We start from the raw sequence: 19,654 nt of genomic DNA, 5'->3' as shown, positions 1-19,654 counted from the left end.
TTTTACAACAAAATCAGGTCAGTGGTTATCTCAGGCGGCGCTCAGTTTACCCAGGTTCAAATCCTGTAAACATCACCAACAGGCTAGTTGTGTGGAAGCTTTTGTGGTTTTCCCATGAGCAATATAAATCGTGGTCTGTTACTCTTCAACAGACATTTATCCTGCAAAACATATTTGGCTTGTGTGTGGGAGATTATTCCATTGGGCGATGACAGTGTGGAGATATGACGGACTAAAAGGGATAGCGCAAGCTAAACAAGGAAACTCGTAGTGGTGACGAAGATACGAAGATGCTAAATGATTTACATGATCTCAGGAGAAATGGAATTTCTGTCAGTCCTCGTTTTGATGTGTTGATCTGAGATGCTCCTTATTCATGCTTGCTGACTTTTTGGGACATAATCCGTGGGAAACTACTAGACAGTTAGAGCTTATCCATGATCAAAACACGTACGAGTATGTAACTGGAATACTAACGAATTTCCTTAAAAAAATTCCTCCACGAAGACATATCTTCTCTTTGGCAGAGAACACTCACGTGCTTTCCCATTATCCTCTACAATCCAGTGCAAACTGAATGTGCTTCATTTAATTCGGATAAACGGGTTCTACTATATTATGATTCCTCTTAGACTGTGCTTGCTAAGTAATATTACTTTCTGAATGATGTAGAAGCATTGGCTTTACATGAGGTATAATGCATAATCATTAACAAGAATGTAGAGGTTTTCAAAACATATTACTTTAAAACTGTTTAACTTATCAAAATGATTAAATTATTAAAATTTCTACAATATTCCGTAAACTATTATACTAATATTTCTTCATCTGAATTCATTAACTCAAAGCATTTTTGTACTGTAGTAAAATGTTTATTTCTTGACGAATGTTTTAATTTTTCTTTCTTTTTTTTTTTAATTAAAAATACGCTTACTATCTTTAGGGTATATTTTATTCCTTTCTACTTTCCCTTGGAACAAAATAACTGGAAATATGTTGAAATTGGAAAAGATCACACAAGGTGCCCGGTACAAACCATCAATTTATCCCCGAGTACGTTTCTAGCGTGTCTGTCTTCAATGATAGAGTTCGATGACGTGACAAGGATCACTTGAGTCGCATGCCTAGTGCCTAATTACTGGGCTTTCTTTTCTTTGGCTCCTGAATTGAAAGCCTCATTACCTTTACTATGGCTCCAGCACACTTTTTCAGTTAGAACAATGTAATGAAATGACAACAGCAGATCCGAAACAGTGGAATTTTCGACTTATGACTGGGACTGACATTGCATCCGTTTCTTGAAATGATCTCTGGAAATGAAATTGAGAGTACATTGCGAGAAGAGTTGAGAGTATATTTATCGCAACTTTTTAAGAAAACGAACTACCGTAAAGAATCACGCGCTACAGTCAGACTCCAAATATCAGGACTAAATGAGGCTTCAAGCTATCCAGATAGTGGCTTTTTATGCTAATATGAACTATAGCCACTATCCAGATAGTGGCTTTTTATGCTAATATGAACTATAGCCACTATCCAGATAGTGGCTTTTTATGCTAATATGGCTTTTTATACAAATATGAACGCAATGTAATACTTACTAATCCCCCCGGGGGTCGATGTAGAGAACTCTGCGAAGCTACTGGCTAGGATCTGTACCTAGGCAGTCTCGGCCACGGGGGATAAAATTTATGAACTTGGTGGTTCTGAAGCCCCTGGGAAAGGTCACTTATTGGCCGGCCTCGGGGACTGGCATGTCCTGAGCGGTGTGGAACCGTAGCCGGAGGGCTAGTTCCCCTCGGTTTGCTGGATAACGGCCCACTGTGACGGGCTCGCCCATGCGACTGGCAGGAGCAACTGACGACCGGTGCTGCCTGGTGTCTTATCCAGGTGGTGCGCTGCTCCCTTGGAAGGGTAATAGTGGAGGTTGAACCTCCACGAAGAGCCCAAAGGGGCAGTGGACCCGTAATGTGATTGAGTTCAAGGGGCGGGGCAGCCAATATTGTTGTTGTAATACTTACTAATGAAGTCTATTACTTACTAATGAAGTCTATTATGTAACTGCCATGACTAAAAACTGGTTTTTCGAAATTTATATCAGCATAATCAAAAGTTTGCCCTTTGATTTCTTTTTATTAAAAATTTAATTTTATTGGGTAGTTGAATGACATGTAATTTAACTGACTTTAAATTAAAGAAAATTCAGTGTTTATAATATATTTTATAAATACTTTGAATATTTTATATAAGAATTATTTTATATAATTTATTTTATTTTATAAATACTTTGAAGTGAGAATTTAATTTAATTTTGTTATTTCTTCAGTAAAAGCAAATCTAAATTCATTATGATCTGCGCGTATATTCCCGCGATATTTACCTATTAGTAGGAAATGTCGTTAATTTTTGGAATTATGTCTGAATAGTGAATACCGTGCGTTCTGGGATTAGTAACAAGTAAACCAATAGGTATTTTCAAATTTACTATTTCCTCTTGTGCCTCGTCATCATCAACAGTGTAAGAGAATTTTTTGGTTACATGCCTACATTACAAGAGTTTGAAGTTCTCCGAATGAAACACTGTTATAGAAATAATTCTCTTCTACTCCTTGATATAAATAAGGATCATATAAGAGATGGAATAAATTTAGAGATAATAGAAATAACCTTAATATGTGCTGCATTATTTTAGATTAAACTCTTATTATCCGATTCTGTATTTTTCTCGAAACTCTGTTAAGAGTTCCAGTAAAGGATCACTTTCAATTTCTCATCTAATTCCTATTTACTCTGCCCTCACGTGCTTTGCCATAATCAAATAGATGAAACCAATAGCTCGTTAGTCTAAGCAAAAATATTTAATTTTACTCGATGAATGCATTGAAAAGTATCCAAATTAGTAAATTCCTTTTCAAGTATCTTGGCAAATTTGCAGGACCATCACTGACCGAGTGGTTACGAAAACTGAATACTGATATTTTAACGGCTTGAGTTCAAACCTAGGTAAACGGGTTGTTTGTATAGTTGGATTTCCCCATATACACTGCTGGCCACCGTAAATGCAACACCCTGAAGGAAGCGTGCAAATAACATGAAATTTACAACATGCATTAGCGGAGGTGAGATATGTAAATGATTAGAATTTCAGCGCAGACGCACATCACGCGCGCTTGTGGCGCTATTTAAGGCTTAGAGTTTCCGACGATTTCAAGTTTGGCAATTGTGTTTTTCTTGTGGTTTTTTTTTTCAAAAAAACGATCAATTATGCCTCGTAGTAAACAGCGATCATCGTTTGATCAAGTATCCGAGTTCGACACAGGAAGGTTAGTGGCCTACCGAGAGTGTGGATTATCTTTCAGGGAAATCGGTAGTCGTGTTGGACGAAACCAAACAACTGTAATGCGGATATGTGACCGTTGGATGCAGGAGGGTACGACGGACCGACGTGTTCGATCGCATCCACCTCAGTGCACCACTTCACGTGATGACAGGAACATTGTGCGCATGGCACTACGGATTGCTCAGTCACATCACGAACCATAGCACAGCACATTCAGTTTGTAACGCATCAACCAGTGTCTGCGCGTGCCATTTGACGCCGTTTACAGCAGAGTGGTCTGTCCGAAAGACGTCCGTTACTTCGTCTACCCTTGACGCAGAACCACAGACGTCTACGCCGCCAATGGTGCGATAAAAGAAGGATGTGGACGGCAGAATGTAATAAAATTGTCTATACTAGCGAGTCACGCTTTTGTCTGACACACCACGATGGTCGGATTCGAGTCTGGAGACACCGTGGAGAAAGGATCTGAACAGCTGCGTTATGCACTGCCACACTGGTCCTGCACCGGGTATTATGGTATGGGACGGATCACTCTCGCACTCCTCTAATACACATTGCCGGTACTTTAAACAACCAGCACTACATCTCCGAGGTGTTGGAACCAGTTGTCCTTCCTTACCTTCAGGGCTTGCCCACAGTCATATTTCAACAGAATAATGCGCAACCACACGTAGCACGCATTGTGCAAGGGTTCTTCGTCAATCGCCAGATTGAATTGCTTCCCTGGCCGGCTCTCTCTCCGGATGTTTCGCCGATAGAAAACATGTGGTCTATGGTTGCTGCACGATTGACCCAGATGACATCCCAAGCTGCCACACCAGATCAACTTTGGCACCGTGTGGAAGCTGCTTGGTCTGCTGTACCCCAAGAACACATCCAAAGTCTCTTTGAATCAATGCCGAGGCGTGTGGCAGCGGTGATCTCCAACAATGGGGCAGCTACGCTGGCCACTGATTCTGGAAGGAACCACACTTCACAGAAGTCTATAAATTTAATCATTTGATACTTGGTTAACATGTTGTCTACTAAATAAATTTTGTTGTGATATCTCTTGTTTTTCTTGGTGTTGCAATTTGGGTGGCCAGCAGTGTATAACGTGAAAGCAGCCGAGTTTCCCTCAGAAATTCCTCCGCGAGGGCATCCCTTCTCTTAGTCAGGTAGCTCTCGTGGCTTTTCCATATACTAATAACATAAGCTAACCTTGGAAAATTTGCACTTACAAGTGTGAAAATATATATTTATTCTATTAAAGCATATAAACATTTTACTAATTCTACTCTTTTCTATACAGTGCCTGAATAAAATGCTAAATTTTATATTTATAGAATATTTTCATAACCAGTGCAGAAGATGTTTTCATACAATTCTTTATCTTACCGTGAGATGTTTTGTATTTGAATGTCTAGGATAAATATTTAAGAAAGTAAAGTCTATAATCATTTCGAACGCCCTACGTATAGCTTTCAGTATTATCGACGGCATATTGAAATATACGTTGTGGGAAGATTTTTGAATGCAATTAAAATATGGGTTCTCCGTTTTGGAAGTGAACTATTTGCCTAAAGGGATAATAATAGCTAACCGTGTTTTCATTTAGGTCAAAACTTCTTTATTTAAACGCAGCGTTATTCGCTGTTGATAATCATTCCACAAATATGTAAATAAATTTTAAAAAGGCTTTAGAAATCGAAAGTTTTAAATTTCGAAAGTATATTAAACCAGAACTTAAGGAGATAGATTTTTTAAAGGCGTTTTCTTACGAAATTGACATAAAATTCAATATTTTTTATAAGTATTGAAAAGATAATTTCTTGAGCAATAACTTTAAGCAGCATTGGGCTAGAATTGAATTCAATTTTACTCTTGCACAGAATGGGGAATTTAACGTTACTCATTTTCAAAGGACAAATAACGCATTTATTCTGTACAGCAATAAATTCAATTAAAAACAGTTAGGTATGACAATGTCTTGGATTCACAAGACAGATTTCACATTTTGAATGAAACGTCTTTGGTTATACTCACATATTAACACAACCACTTTCGCGCAGTTTGGAAATTTAAATTTTCAAAATTTCAACTTTTAATTTCAAAATTTATTTATTATATGCATACATATTACTGCACACATATTTTGTATTTTAATATTTTTAGTTAGCTATTTATTCAGAAAATCAAAATCAATTAAAAGCCTATTTAAAAAAGTTGTTAACTAGAGCAAATTTTGAAAGCGATCCCCTTCAGAATACAGTCAGAACTAAAAGAAATGGTGTCCGCCGATAACATCGTGGCAAAATCATCGCGGGCGAAAACGTCGCAGAGAAAACAACGCAAGGCTAAAACGCCGTGCTACAAAACATCGTGGGAGAAAACATCGCAGTTCTAAAACATCGTGGTACAAAATATCGTCGTCGAAAATAAAGCGGTTCAAAAACTTCGCAGTTTAAAAACATCGTCGTCGAAAATATCGAAGCAAAAAATAATGTATCAACAAATCATCGCAGGACGATAACATCGCAGACCTGCTTTTTTCAGGCTTTAATAATTGTAAATGGATATTCCCATAATGATTTGTGAGCGCGAGATGGAAAGAAAGATAATTTTTACTTTCCTATTTTTATTAACTAATCAATTCTTGCTAAAAAAGTAAGAAGGAAACTTAATACTTAAGAATAAACTGAAGCAGAAGAAGAAATAATTTTCATTAAGAGTATTAGATTGACAAAAGTGAAGAAAATAATCTCATAATTAGCAATTTTTATAGATAAGTTCATGCAGTTACGTAGCTTCCTTTTTTTAAACATTTTTAGATTATACTTTTAATGAAAAATTACCAGTACAAACTTTATTAAAAAATGATTTATTAATGACCTTTGTTAGTTAACTATGACAGTTTAAAATTATATTAAGTGCTATAGTTGCCTTAATTTTCTATGCTTAAATTTCCTTCTTACTTTTTCAGCAAAAATTTATTAGTTAATAAAAAATATGAAAGTAAAGAATATCCTTCTTTCCATCTTGCGCTCACAAATCATTATGGAAATATCCATTTACAATTATTAAATCCTGAAAAAAGCATGTCTGCGATGTTATCGTCATGCGATGATTTGTAGATACTTTTTTTTTTTACCACGATATTTTCGACGACGATGTTTTTAAACTGCGAAATTTTTGAACCGCTTTATTTTGGACGACGATATTTTGTATCAAGATGTTTTAGAACTGCGATGTTTTCTCTTTGCGATGTTTTCTCCCACGATGTTTTGTATCACGACGTTTTCGCCTTGCGTTGTTTTCTCCGCGACGTTTTCGTCCGCGATGTTTTTGCCGCGATGTTTTCGGCTGTAACCAAAAGAAATTGTTTCCTATATCAATTTTGCTTACAATACTATGCTGCGTAATTTCTTTCCTTGCAGACAAATTCCGCATAATTTAAAACTGAGTTTAAGCCAAAAAATATAACGATTTGTCTATTAAAACCATTGGAATCTGGAACACAACAAAGGGAATACACAGAAATATTGTTATGCGCATGGTTGGTAGAATTAAGCGCATTCTGAATTCGCCTTTTTAACAAGGTAGTTGCCTTAATACCTAAGTATCCGTCTTGAAGATGTCCGTCTTTATGACATTCAAGGCATTGGTGCCATCTGCCAGGTATGCGTGTCAAGATGTGATGTAAAATGTCCAGCATAATGTTCGATGTCTTCTGACGAATTACATTTTTAAGGTAGTTAATAGCAGGTGAAATATATGCGATTTCTCTTTTGGTTTGGTGGCATTCAAATTTCTCATTTAGTTACCCGGACCTTACCTGCAGTAGACATTTTGTAGGGTTATTTGAAAGCTTAAGGTTTTCACTCACATCTTACCGGATCTATCTCTCGGTGCCGAGACTGCCAAGGTACAGATCCGAACCAATACAATAAAGAACTGCCAAGTGGAAATGTTTTACATAAGATGTACGCCACATCATAGCAGATTAGTATAAACTATAGTAATATTGTATACAAGTGTACCTGACATATGGCAGCAGCACCTTTAAAGTCATGGAAGGCATCTCGAAAGTATTGCATTGAAAATGTAAGACCTGTATTGTAAATCCAATGCACTGACTTACCTAACCAAGGTCAATTATATTTATGTATAACGTGATTTTTTGCTGTATACCATAAATGTATTATTTTGTTTTGATAATGGCTGGCGTGAAATACCGCAGGCAGCAAATAGCCTCCAGAACTCATTGATAAGTCCGCGGTCATGTAACCGAAAATCTGTTGAATGCATGAAATGTTGACATTACAAGTGAAAAAAAAACTATTTGAACGATTTTTAGAGGGCGATTATGAAGCATATATTTTTAACGCCAAAATCAACTAAAAAATCTTGCATAAAAAAGTTAAAACATTCGTAATATTATTATAAGTGCAGCAATTTAATTCTCTCTACAAAGTCATGTAGACAGCGAAACGTACGGTGCACCTGGTTTTCATGTAATCAATGCACTATATACATTTCGATATTTTAGACAGTACCATTTACATTTCGATATTACATCCGATACACCATTCTGAGTTGATCCTAGACAAATCAAAACGTTTATAAATTTAAATGTGTTTTTATCAGGAAGCATTTAGCGCTACTTTGTGAGTGCTTTTGACGTTGGTCGAGGTATATGGCGGCTAATCAAATTGAAATCACTTTTTGAAGGCTTGAATATGCAAAAGCGAATCATGTTACTGTTGTATGACGCCTTTTACCTGGTGTAGGCGGAAAGTTGTTTCGGTATTAGTTCGGCCGTTAAACAGACGAGAATATTTTTCTGGCATATTGGCCACTAAGAACTCCGAAATTCTCACCATGTGGCTACTACTTCAAGGACCGAGTTTTCCTTCTTCTAGGTTTGGATGCCCTTAAACAACGCATTACAGCAACTGCTGCGACTGTTGACATAGACATGCTGAAACGTTTCTGAGAAGAATCTGACTACCGTACTGATATTTTTCTTACAAAATGGTCACACTTAGGAAATTTGTCATTTAGCTACGTGAATTTCGTATTCTTATAATCATAAAAATTTCAGCGATAAACTTGTGTCTTTAAAATTTTGAAAATGTCTTTCTTATAGACCCTGTACTTTCTTTTCATAACATCTCCTTTCCTTGAAAGCACCTATAAATGCGTCTCTCCCATGTGAATGGCACAAAAGGGTTAAATAAGAGAGTAACTAGTTCACTTTCAATATATATAATTTTCGCAACCACTACAACGCATGTCAAATTATATATAGGTGTACCAATATTACAAAAAGTTTAATGTTCACGTTAAAAGTTCATATTTTTCTCTAATAATTGCCTTTTGGGTAAAAATATGAATGAATTTTAATCAGATGCAGAAGTAACAATAGTTATTTCATGGTTGTTAATAAATGTTAAATTAAGTGGGCTGTCCTTTGCATATTTTTCAGGTAGTCCGGTCTTTAGCAATTTTTTACTGCAAAAGAATTCTCAAGATTTTATAGCTTTATATCATTAATGATTTATTTATTAATAAGATATTATTATAATTATTTTTTTAATTTTTGCTAAGAAATTGAACGTTATTACTTTAAAACCATTTGTGATGAAACAGAATATGTAAAACAGGGATAATTCAGACTGTTCAATTGAAGTTGTTTGAACACATTGTGCAGACTTTTAGCCTTTTCGGAACATAAAACCCGAAAAATCAACTGTACCGTTTCTGGGATTCGCACCACGAATCTCTCACTTTGTACATTGATATGCTAACAGGTATACCACACAACACATCTGGGCGGAAAGGCGTGATTTGTTGCATTCTTCTTATCGCTGGCGGGATCCTCCACAGCTTGGGTTCGAACCACGAATTTCCCGCTTTGTAGTATATGGATATGCTAACTAGTAGACCACAAAACACATTTAGACTGAAAGGCGTGATTTGTTGCATTCTTCCGCAAAATGGCGATTGAAAACAGTGGAAGAGATTCAGTCGGCCAAATCCCATTTTTAGCTCGGCCACTGAGGGAATTCTATTAAGTTTTCCAAGCGGAAAATAATTTCCTATCAATCAAAATCGTAAAAACAACCTTGTATTTAGCGTAAGTATAATGAAACAATCGATTTCGAGGGCAGCTAAAGGTCCCTCCTCATCAGGAGAAAGAAATACCTAGAAAGAAGAAAATAAAGGAGAAGGAGTCTCAGAAACACGTGGTCTTTATCAGCACTTCACGTGGTTATAACTGGATTTTTAATCAGAGTCGCACTGGCCGCCTACTTTTACTGAGCCAGGCTATCTGATCAAGCATAAAGGACAAGAAAAATTAGCGAAGTTAAAATAGGGAGCGAGGGGCAAATGCACCTTCACGCTCAAAATCTGAACTTCAAATAATGGAAAGCAACCACTGAACGGATTTTTATACCCTCTGGTAGTACCAAACGCGAGGAGGTAACGCCATCTATCGGCAAAAATAACTGAATTAAGATAGTAGAATTTTAAAGGCATTGGGAAGGACTGAATTGGACTTCAAATCATTAACTAAACCTGCTAAATCTTTGTGAATGTGAAAAGTCTCAAGAAAATCCAATTCACCTATGGAAGAAGCCTTTTGGATAATTTTTGCAGACCCAAAGTCAAAATTATGGTTAAATGTCCAACTATGATACGCTATTGAAGACTTGTTAATTTCGCCTTTTCTGAATAATATTCATGTTCCTTGATACGAAACTTCAACGCTCTTTTTGTTTGGCCAATAACCTTAAACCACACTGACACGATATAATATAAATTCCCCAAAAATTCAAGACAGAAACGCATTCATTTAGAATCGAAGGGTGAATTTTATTAATAGGGGAGAAACCGACTTGAAAATTGAATATCTGGAGAATCCGTGCAATTTTATAGTTAACAGAAGGATAAAATGGAAGCACGACAAGGTCATTAATATTATTTCTAACAGTGGAAACTCGCCCCCGAAATCGATTGAGTGTTTCATTATACTTAGGCTAAGTACAAGGTTGTTTTTACGATTTTGATTGTCACATTAGCGTGTTTCTCTTCTAGTCTAATTTCCTATCATCCACAGGTGTTGATACTAAATGAGAAAGCAGACCTTATGCAAAGGAGATTCAGAAAAGAACACATTCGGGAGTAATGCAATAATATTACGCCTTCGATTTCTACTCTATATGTATTGCAAGATGTCACACACATGTTCTTATTATATGGTTAGTAAATTCAAGTGAGGGAGGGGTCCTGGTCAATGGGCCGAATGTTTAAAACCGCTGAATACTGGTAGCTTGGTTTCCAACGGACTGGCTGCACGACTGGTTTTTGTGATTTGTCCAATGTGTAATGTGAATACGAGCAAGTTTCCCTTAGAACATCCTCTACTAGGGCTTCCTTCTTTGGCTGAGAGCTCTCTTAGTTTTGCTATATTCGGATAACCTAACCTCAAGAGAGGGATTTGGGAAAAATTGTGTAGTAGAGGTTCAACCTGAAAATTAGCACAAATAAATAAAATATTATTATGGACATTAAACATCACCATAGGTTCCTTAGAGCTGAGTATAACATTACCAATCCATTACCGTTATGCTCAACGCAGAAGCTGCAGTGCCTCCTGAGGAAATTGGAGTGCTCATCGGAAAAAAAAACTAAGATGGGGAGGTTGCTCGCATGAATTAGCACCTTTATTTGGATTTCCTAGAAACATCCAAAACTTTCATGCATAGGAACAGTTTAAAGACTATGCTTCTTTTCATTTAATGTTGAAGACGCGGGAAGACATGTTCCGTGCCGCGTCTTTCTTCTTCGAACAAGCACTACAATTTTCGCGTGAGGCACAACTTTTGTTGCCTTCATCGCTTTATCAACGCTCAGCAAAGTTGGACGGAGCTCTAGCCAATTACAGTCAACGATAATTTTTAAACTGTTGCTTATTTATGCTATTTTTTTAACTACTAATGAATGAGTTTCAGGGAAATTATGAAGCTAAATGTTTTGCGCAAAAATGCTGTTTTATATACATATATTGTTACGATTAAGTTATTCTAAGTCCATCTAGGAGCATCTGTAAAAGGTTCTCTAAAGTTCTTTCAGACTTGCAAAAATCTACGCAAAACCAATATGTGTGAAATTCAGAATTTAACTACTGCGATGCAATCAGCGTACCACGATACACCATTGAATAATTATTCTCGGTAATCAAATAATCTTCAACCAGGTCTACATATTCTCTGTAACCAGATGAAACATTAGGAACAAATTTATAATTGCTAACTAGCTCTTGATCGAATATTAAATATCAATTTTTCAATTTATATTCAGTTATTTCTTTTATCCACTTTCAGAAAAGCAGTTATGCTTTTTTTTCCATCATTTATTATTAGTAGTAGTAGTTTCTTACACTAATGTATCATTTTACGTTATCGCATGAGAAATATTTTTACCTGCTATAATTTTTTATTATTTCTGATCTTATATAGTATTCTTTTTTCATTTCTTATATGATCTGATGAAATCGATAAAGCTAGATCCGCTTTCGTCAAACGTCCCTAAAGAAATATTTTATGCAGTCAAGGAATTGTTCCTTACAATCTTCCAGTGGTTTTGCTTCTTTTGTTTCATTTCTTTCAAAGAAAAGCTTTTCTTTCTTCCGTTAAAGAAAAGAAATATTTTTCAATGTGCAGAATTCTAGCAGTGTCTTACAAAAACAATAGATTTCGGATTTATCCATTGAAAATCTCGAATAAGCTCAAAACAACGAAAAGTCTTTCCTAACTGTAAACTATTGTTTCCTTGAAAACTAAGAATTCAATTCAAATTCTTCACATATTAATTGCTTATCGTGATATATTTATTAAAAGCATTATTTTATTCTTGATTACTTTTAAACCTCTGATGACATATATTCGCACTAATTCTCCAAACTCAAAGCTCTTTTTATCGAGAAAGCTTTTTATTCTGAATCGCTTTAGCATTTATTCCTCTCAGACGTAAACAATTTCAAGCTGTTTTTTTATCCTTATGTCTTTTGCATTAAGAGTAAATTTTACTAGAAATATTTTAATAATTCATCTTTTCGATATAGTTTTGTCATTTAATCCATGCATCTACAGTAAAAAATAGCTATTGAGACACAAATACTTGGTTCAACATTTCTGCTTTTAAATAGCGTTAAATATAGTCTCTTACATGTTAAGCCCGCATACCAGCGCCTGAGAGATTAGATTGCTGAACGCTGGTAGTCTGACGCTGGTTTAAATTCCAGTCTGTGGGTTGTCTTGTATAGACGTTTTTCGTGGTTTTCCCTATCTGTAACTTAAAAATAAGACAGTTTCCCTTAAAAAAAAGTCCTCCACGAAGTCGTCCGTTCTCTTAACTTTGTTTACTTTACCATAATCTAAGTAATCCTAACCATGGGAATTATTCGTAACTACTATATATGATAAAATTTCAACTTTTTTAAATATACGAAAACGTCTAAGACACATAGATTGCAAGAGTTTTCTTAACCAAATATATACGTATTTTTGATTGACTTGTATACTATCATTTCCAGCAATTTTTTATAATCATATAGCTTTTATTCTACGGCTATGCAAAATGACTAACAGTACTTCCGATGAATCAACTTCCCATGTTTTCTGCTCGTTAAATACCTCAGAGTGAATTTTAGAGATGAATTGTTATTGCCTATAATCTTAGAAAGTTAATATCTGTAAATTATTCTATTTGATGTACCTAAACTCTGCTTTTGCATGCTACCATATTCACTTCAGTTTTAGATACTTGCTAGTTAAAAAAATGACGATGGACCATATAAAAATAATCAGACCTAGTTTGAGGTTCCAAAATTTGATCAACGCACTTTTTCCTCTGAAATCTGTACGTAGTTATATATTTCGTTATATACTTTTTTTGTGTTTGTAATCCTAATTACGCAGTTTTTGTAACTATTTAAATCTTTTTTGTATTTTTTATTGTTTTTATATAAAAATGAACTAAAATTTATTGTCAAATTTTGAGAGTGTCTTAAAATGTTGCTAAAAGCGTATAATGGTTAACATGTACGAAACAGACTCTTTTTTTTTAGACATGTGTTGATTTAAAAAATATCTGTCTGTAAACTTTTGCCAGATGATAATTTATCATTACTTGAATAAATGGAAGCAACTGCCACACATCCTTGCATCGAATTAACTGAAATCGAACGGTAAATGCTGCTTTGCGAACGCAGAGTAGCCAGTTTCCATTGATTATTACAATTGTAGCTTGCATTGTGTCGAAAAATAAAGATTTCGGTGCGAGGAAACCATTATTTATTGATGTGAGAATGTCGAACTCGTTCGGGGTCCGTATGGAATTTTTCCTCTTTAGCACTTAGCACTTTTCGTTCCCGATATTGTTTATCCTCGCAACGATGGCAACTGCGACCTCCTGCTGATATAACGTTTCCCGGCGTTCAAGAGAAAGACTGACTTTAGTAATCGGGTAATATTTTCCGCTTAAGCGCTCCGGGTACAGGTCTTCTCAAATATATCGCTAATAAATTATTCACAATTATATGGAGCTTCAGTGAAAAGTGTGAAGGAAACTCTGTCGTGTAAAAGCAAAATGCTTTTTCGTAAAATCACTCCTATAACTTACGAAAACTGGAGATATTCCAATGTAATCTTTCTTGAGAACGTAGTTTACTTATAAAGAAAAACAAATTAAGCAATAAGAACATTTTCAAGAAGAGGTGAGATGGAGTTATAATTAATTTCAGCTGCTTGCAACATTTATTTTATTTCTTGTGTTAAATCTCTCCAGCAATTATGCTGTTTTCGATTACTTCACCAGATTGTATCAATGAAAGGAGTTTAAATAAGGAGCGATGATCTAAAGTTGAGAGAACGTATTGGCATGTTTAGCCTGCCGTGGTGAAACTCGTTATATACTAGCTGCCTTTAGTGCTGTTGCTACGGTCTTGTAAGTTTGTATCTTATTGACATTATGTTTGAAATCAGCGCAAAAACAGATTCAGGTTGTTAAGATGTTAAGATTATCGATGCGATCTCTGTTATCGATGCGAGGTGTGTAATCAAATAAAATCAACAGCATGTAGTTGTCTGCTCTGGAGCTCGTGTTAATTAGTTTGTAGAGACGTGAGTTATTTTAGAGCAACAGAGATGACTAAAGCAATTGTACCCTCGCAGAATTCAAGCCACGTATCTTCCAGTTTATAGCTGAACATGTTAATCACTTGCACTACGACGGACTGCACGGGCATGCGATAATTTCTTATACGTTTAATTGAAAACAAAATATATAAAATAACGTATTTCTCTTTAACTAGGTAACAGCATAATAAATGATAAGTAATCATGAAAGCTTGTGTAACATTAATAGATAATCTCGAAGAACGCCTGCGTCTATTGAAGAGTGTTAATATATTCAACAGTACATAAATCTGTGTATGCTTAAACAGCACTAATGCGACAGCGATACAGTATTAAATAAATAAAGTATGCGGTGTTCTAAAAATTAAAATGTTTTAACTAAACTAATGAATGTTTCTCTTTGACAATTCTCTGAAAACTCATGTAGTGAATTTCTTTTCCGTTAATTTAACCTCTAAAGTTAGTAGACTTTGCAGTCATTTTTGCTGCAGTTTTTGGATATCATGGCCCGTGAAAAAATCCCAACTTAGGATTAAAATTATGTTTGTTAATAATCTCAAAAAAACATAAGGACTTACATGGCCCGTTCCAACAAACCAATAGAAAAAAAAAACATTCTGCGCATAAAAATATAAGCATCGAAATATCGAAAGTTGACTCACATTTCTTTCTGGCAAGAGAAAGTGAAATAGAAAATGCTATGAACTGGCCGTCTTATTTAAAATTATTTCTATTAGTGTCTGAGGCATAATATTTATAGACATAAAATCAGTTCTGGAATTTTAATCAGGTAGGGAGAAATTTTCTAAAGTTTTGGTCGAGAGGATAAGGCCATTGAGCATTTTTAGTGTTGCCCTAAATTTCGATTCATAATGGCAGAATGAGGTAGTTGCACATAAATTTTCATTAGTTTTTCAACTGTTAGTACAAATATGAGCAAATCTCTTTTATAGCTTTCCTTCCCTTTCCCAAAACAAATAATTCCCTAGTATTAAGCCGTAATACATTATTATATATATTTATTAGTTAACAGGTGAAAACGATATGAAATGAACCGCTGTTGTTTAACACTGAAGATATAAATAACTAGGCACGTGGGAATAATGGGCAATAGTTGATCAAAAAGCGAAAGATAATCGAGAATTTTCTATACATCGCTTTACTTTTTTTTCTAATCTTTTGTATTCATCTAAAGTTAGGTACCCCCTTAGGACATTGTAACTTGTATGTATTCTTTTCAATGTGTTGTAATAAAAATTGCTGAAAATTGACTACCCAGAATTAATATAACACTGAATAAATAAACGGGTCATAAAATGTTAAGGTTATTGAATAAATACAAGCGCGTAGATGAATTTTCTTATTGGCATTTTGATGTGACAAATAAATGATGAATACTGAGCATAATGAGACATATTGCAAAAGTGAGCAAAACTTAATAATCTCATCGTAATTTGAGAAAAATACGTTTGAGTTCGAAATGCTAGTATGTTCAATTTGCAAAATATTCCAAGTATTTATGATATGGGATATCCCGTGTTTATTGAAACGGCTCAACAAAATCTTCATGGAATAATTGAACAGATTTCTGTACGTAAGAATTTGGACAATTTACCTCAGAAAAGCGACAAAGTGGCGCGTAATTTCTCGGGAGTATCTGTAGTTCACTTCCATGCATTTCACCGAGCTGAAAACTGCTGACGTTGACGTAAACATTCAATACCGAGAAAAAAATGTTATCAAAGATGTACGGTGATGTGAATAAAACGTTGTGGACTGCCAACGTCTTCTGGATGCTCTGTAACGTTCATATTCCCTCGCAACATGTGCAGGTTAGCTTATCCACAATAACAAATGCATCTCAAACCCATCACACATCCACACTGATGACATCATAAGCAGATTTTGTAGATAAGTTCTTGATTTTCTCTAGCCATTAATTTAGGTATATTGTAACTACAAAATAAATACGGCTCAATATAAGGGAACCGTGTCGTGCTAATCAGTATTATAGTAAATATTGGTCTACCTAAAAAAATAGATCTAGATATTTTCTTGTTAAGCACAGTTTACCTCACCACTAATAAAAAAATCTTATCCATTCTGCATATGAATAGAGAGATGAAGCAGCTGCCGTTCTTCTTCGTCGGCTCAGGCAATCTTCGTTGTAGATGCAAATAGGGACACACGCTTTTGGCGCTACCCTGGTCTAATTGTTAGCCGATTTTCTATTCTATGTAAGTTACGAACAAAACGTGATGGCATAGTCCATTCAAAAAGAATAAGCAATTAAATAGCAAATGTAGAAAATCAGCAAGTCCAAAGTAGAATTGTATAAGGAATCCAAACGAGACTGTTGCTGATATACCAAGTCCAGCGAAGGAGAGTACAAGTGAGTAATTCGTGAGGCAGTGCGGAGTTTTAAAAAGAAACGCACAGTATTGCAGATGAGATGCCATGATGACGTGTGATCCATAAATTGTTACATGACATAGGTGTAGCATAAAGAGTTACATATAAAATAAGTGAAAAGCAAGAATCAGATACATACAGAATGACAAATGAATGGGAGTATTATGCAAACATAGAATATACACAATATACATAAATGATGTTAAATGCAGTGGGGTACATGGAGCATACAGTAGAGAATACATACAAACATAATAGGTTACAAGAGGGGTATATTTTTTTTTCTTTTTTTTTCTTTATTTATTTATATTTAATTTAGATGTCTCAAGACCGCTAAAGGCCTTTTCTTATACGCCAGTTAATGAATGTCATAATTAAGTACATGTATTGTGGGGTTCATAACCTGTGGTAATTTGTTAAAAAAATTATCAGCCAGAGAGGCCATATATGATGTAAATATGGAATATTGAGCTCACGGTGGATCGACGAGTTCCTAATGAACCACGGACAGTCCATCGCTTTCATTAGTATGATATTTCCCAAGACTTGTAGTTTTTGAATATTAGTATCACTTGGATATCCCCAGACAGGACAGGCATATGTGATGATGGAACGTAACATGGCTTTATAAATGAGAGATGAGCTTTGTCTATGAAGGGAACGCTGTTTCGAGCAATTAGGGGGGCGAGTGTACGTTTACGCACTCGGAACCTGGCAATGAGCTGTGTGATGTGGGTGGTCCACGTGAGACAATGATCAAGGGTAGCGCCTAGGTAACGGGCCTGCTTGTTCCATGGGATAGAAGTGCCATACATGTTGATATGGATATTGTAGTCAATATTTCTTTTCCTCGTGAAAAGTATAGCTTCTGATTTTTCTACATTGATTTTGATCTTCCAAGCCGTAAGCCAGGTCTCTAGTGTATAGATGTGATTGTAATGTTTGGTTGACTGAGCCGTGAGATGCGTTTTGCGATAGAATTGCTGTGTCATCTGCATACATGGCAAGGGTGGTATGTGGTGTATGTAGGATGTCGTTCGTGCCTTTCTTCCTCGGACACTTTCTTTGAGTGTCATTATGGAAAAATTCTGAGACTTCATTTTCACGGATCCTTCTTCTTTTATATATTGGGAATCCCGGTCAGTCACTCTGAAGTCGCTCTAATACTTAAAAAAATGTTTGCACCTAATACACCAAACTTTGCTGGTATAAGATAAGAGAAGAAGACTTATCTGAATTCAGCATTCTGAGAATGCTTAAATATCGTCTCTGCATTGTTTTATGCCCGCTATTACCATCCTAAAATGCATTTTCTGAGTAACTTATGCAATGACTAAATTCTATTTTGCTTGTCAGCATAAATAATTTTCAAGCTATGAATCTCATTCCATTTCTGTAACAGAGTTTTAGATTTATACAGAGACAGGATTCTTCTTGCCGTTTGGAAATATTTAAATTGAAGTTTCAAGCATTTATTAAAACCATTTCTTTGAAGTCAATGAATGAGTTTTCTAGAATTAAATAGGAAATAAATCCCTGTGTTACATGTTGTCTTCTTACCTTTGATCGAGATGTTTGTGGAATTCAACATATCCTTTCATTCCACTTAAACTCTCCAGTTGAATAAAATGAAAAATTCGACTTTAATATAATACCTCAATTTATAACATATCTCAAAAATCCTGCAATTTCGCGAAACAATTTCGCTCTTCATTTATATTTCCGCAAATTCCTTAATTTTTATGTACAACTGAACACAAAATGCGTGTATGTCACATAATAAAAGAATTACTATGTTTATAGTAATTAGTTTTTCAGTTTAAAAATAGGTAGTTTAGAAACTAATTTAAGAACAAATAAAAAAACCTTTTACTGTATGCCATGCACTGGTTTCCTTTGTAAAGATTACTTTCTTGGATATTAAAATTGATTTCGAGTATAAAAATTTCAATGTTTACTTTCTTGGCCCTTTTCCAAAGACTTTCTGAATGTGCTCGATTACTTTATGTTCAGTTCCTTCACGTATGACGGCAAATGCTTTAGAATAATTTTATTCTTTTATGAAATAGTCGAAAAGAATTTCACGGCATCCTTTCTTTTGAAAGTCGCAAACATCAATTTGCTGCCGAGAAAATGAGCTAATAACGTTTAAAAAGATCTGCCTGCGACCGCATTGAAAAATACGATTTGTTTAAGCTACCTGAATAAACTGCGCTATTCAGGTATGCTTGAACTATTAAAACTGATTTCGAAAAAATAACATTACCTTAGCATTTTTAATGCAACTCTTATTTCTTAACCTTTCCTGTTTTCTGCTTCGATAAATCTAATGAATTTACAAGTGGTGTTCCCACTAAAATGCGGTATACTCACCACCTAAATTTGGCGACTAGGTGCCCTCCTCCCCAATCGCCTTTTAAATGGAGGATAATTTAAGGAATTTTTCCCTTTCCATACCATGTGCCTTAGTGGTGTTGTTTTAAATGCTTCCAGCTAGCAGCTGTGAGATCCGGAATTCGAATCCAGGCGAGGATTTTCCTATCTCCTGTTTCGATAAACCTAATGACTCTGCACATATTTTGATAAAACTATTAAAAAATAACAGTTTAAATCGTAAAATGTTTAGTTCTTTTCCTATGAAGAAAAATTAAAAGGTTCCAAACATTTTCTTCTGAGTTTTAAAACACTACTAACCTAATTTACCTATCAAAATAAT

General features: G+C 35.2%; 1 protein-coding gene across 1 annotated transcript in view; it reads left to right on the top strand.

The window, feature by feature from the left end:
• The window catches only part of LOC118198020 (small conductance calcium-activated potassium channel protein 2-like), a 415,420-nt gene that overhangs the window by 285,380 nt on the left and 110,386 nt on the right, over positions 1-19,654 (top strand). The gene's annotated exons all lie outside the window — the stretch shown is intronic.

The sequence above is a fragment of the Stegodyphus dumicola genome, chromosome X2 (genome assembly GCF_044657685.1).
Source record: "Stegodyphus dumicola isolate Sdum_Otavi_A_Nest chromosome X2, ASM4465768v1".
NCBI lineage: Eukaryota > Metazoa > Arthropoda > Arachnida > Araneae > Eresidae > Stegodyphus > Stegodyphus dumicola.
Note: the sequence above shows the minus strand (reverse complement) of the source record. Positions and strands in the feature narration are given on the sequence as shown.